Genomic DNA, 3,230 nt, shown 5'->3' with positions numbered 1-3,230 from the left:
AAAGATAACATTTTTAAATGGACTCCACATCATCTGGCTTTACTTTTCAAAGATCATATGTGCCATTTCCATTTTGTATGCCAACCCTACCTGCCCAGACGTGAACTGACCTTTCTGCCCATTCAGTTATTGTTCTAGAAGTAACTGACAAATGTCCTTCATGTCTGTCCAAAAAATGGCTTCTGTATTTTCCCCATGTCTGTGTCTATGTGTAGTTCGTTTCCAACTTTTCAGCAACTAGGTCAAACACAGCCATGGCCCCTGGTGTAAACAAGATGTGACACAGCAGCAGCTGGGGCCCGGGATGCAGGGAGACTGCTCACATGCAGATGGGCAGCCAATAGAAACAGCTTTGATTTGTGGCAGGTAGGCTTGGACCCTGAAACGTTGAATTTGTCAAAGTAAACATGGAAAGTTTATACATTTTAGACTCCTATTTGGTTGAATGGCAGTGTGTCTCCCTCAAGAGAGGCTGTGGATAGTGTGCTGGACTTCGAATCAGGGGATAACAAGTTTGAGTCCCACTGCAGTCAGCATGTCGTTGTGTCCCCGGGCAAGACACTCCACCCAAAATTGCTCCTGTGGGGATTGTCCGCAGTAATGAATGTATGTAATTCGCTTTGGATAAAAGCGTCTAACAAATGACATGTATTGTGTTTGCTAATCCTTAAAAACCACTTTGCTTAAAATGGACACTGGTCGTTTCCAATGTAGTTGAATGGGATGTACTCTATTTGGGTTAAAGATTATTAAAACAATGCAAGTTTTAAATGTGGAATTCCCTTGCATCTTGTGAAAGTTTGGAATTATACTCAATACTGCAAACTCCTATTTAGTTTTGAGAGGATTACTGCTTTTTAAGAATGAACTTTTAGTGCCCTCTATTGGTGGCTTATGGGAACAGCAAATGTTTCCCTAATAGAAAGGAATATAGACACAACTTATTTTTAATTGATAACTTATCAATATCATACTATCATTCCCCACTTTTTGAAAAACACAAACAAAACAAAAATACTATACAATGATTTAACAAGACAAATTATACCGTTTTCAGAAATGTTCCGTCAACTGGTTTTCCATCAGATGTAAAAGCAGTTCTACTAACTAGATGCATACAGGCCCCCAGCTAACTGGATCTTCAAGCTAACTTAATACATGTTTCCAAAACGTCTTTTTGGATAAAGGTGTCTATTTTCTGCAAAGAGGAACGCCTCTGTCTTTTAACCCAAACTTTTGTAATTGTTTTTTTAAAGTGCTGGTTTTAAAACAGCATTTACTGCGTATGTGAGCCTGTTAAAGCTTATTTATTAGCCTTTATTTCCTAGTGGTATTCGCTTCTATACTTATTATGGACTGTCTTTCAGTGGATTAAATTGTGACCCATCGATGCAGTGCCCTCCATCAGTAATTTCAGCTCTAGTTTCTCAACTAAAATCTGTAAAAACAATCAGCATTTACATCTTCAGTGTAGCTGCTACTAAAATGTGTTGTCCAATGTAATGACAATGGGAGCCCCCTTTTAGCATGATCACATTAAAGTGGGTCACAGGAAACGGTTATCCTCTCAGGGTGCAAAACAAAAGACATTGTTCACGTGTCATGGGTTTGATCACATGCTCCAGTAACGCTCCATTCACCATTTAAATATTGTTTTGTCATGAGGAGAGCGGGCTGTGATAACCCAGCAACAACTCCAGTCATGTTTCGTGTGTAGTAGCCTACTATGCTGGTGGTTTGATTGACATACAATTGGCCACATTCCAAACATTCCGCCGTCAATTTTATTACCACAGTTGAGTACACAGCCCCGGGAAACACGTTTCCAAAAAGACGCTGCTCGAAAAATATGATTTTTCCGTGAAACATTCTCCAACATTACTTTTGCCCAGTGTTTCTCAAAGTGGGGGGTGCGACAGGGCGAATTGACATGACCTGACGAGAGACCAGGAGGAAAAATGGTTTTGAAAAAAAATCATAATTTGAAAAATTATTGATTCAGAAATAATATGATACAGTACAAGTACGTAAGGGTCTCTGTGTTTCATTCAAGCTCGGCTGTGTGTGTGTGTGTGTGTGTGTGTGTGTGTGTGTGTGTGTGTGTGTGTGTGTGTGTGTGTGTGTGTGTGTGTGTGTGTGTGTGTGTGTGTGTGTGTGTGTGTGTGTGTGTGTGTGTGTGTGTGTGTGTGTGTGTGTGTGCAGCCACTAATGCTAAGACACACTTTTTCGCCAAATATCAGCATTTTCTTTCTTTTCATTTTTTTGCACAGATTGCAAAGTGGCAAAGTATTATAATTTTTTTTTTAGCAAAGGGATTGCACAATTGTATTTATTTTTTGACGACACAGACTTATGGAGCATTGTTTTATTATCACTGTTCTAGCAAAGGAATGCACACGTTCATATTGATGTATTTTAATAAATGTTAACTTGACTATTTGTGTTGGGGGGGGCCTGACTTTTTTTTTTTCTCCAAAGGTGGGGGCCTGACAGAAAAGGTTTGAGAACCACTGCTGGGTCATTCCAGAATTGGAGGACAATTCATGTCCCCCATTTAAAAAATCAAATAATCCATGTCCAAAACATGCCCTTGTTGTGTTAAACATATTTGTCTTGAGACAAAAATGTATATCAAGTTGTAGAAAAAGTGGTTTCAAAATATTATTTAAATGATCAAATAGCTCTCGAACACCCCCTAAAATTGCTTTTTTCTCTTGTCCCCCCGCTTCTTGGTGACCAACTTGCACGTCAAATTAAAGTAGGGATTTGATTTACTTTTTTTGGTATTATTCTATTGATATATGTCTTTTGTAATGGTCAAATCAATTTGTTAAATCATAAACATATTTTAAATAACAGTAATTTTGCACAGAAGGTGTGTCCCTCAACATGCGCTCAACCCTGTTACCGAAACCTTTTTAGATTGGCAGAGAAAGTGAAAAAACTTTAAGTCAAATGACACAGAGGAAGTGACATCAGCAAGCCATGTGCTAGTGCCATGGGTAGACCAAAAGTAAGTCCTCTCTTTTATTTTTCATATTTTTACAATCTTTTCAGTCTTAAAAGAGTGTGGCACTCTAACCCACTCAACCCTGTTACTCATATTATCAGAATAAAGCATATTCATTTCAAAGTTATCTTTCTTTCATTAAATATCCAAGTGTGTCCTTGCCTTGAAAGTAGCATTACATGCTACATCTAGCAATAATTCCTGAGGTTAAAGCTAACAT

This window comes from Notothenia rossii (assembly GCF_949606895.1).
Source record: "Notothenia rossii genome assembly, chromosome: 3".
In the NCBI taxonomy this organism is placed as follows: Eukaryota; Metazoa; Chordata; class Actinopteri; order Perciformes; family Nototheniidae; genus Notothenia; species Notothenia rossii.
Note: the sequence above shows the minus strand (reverse complement) of the source record.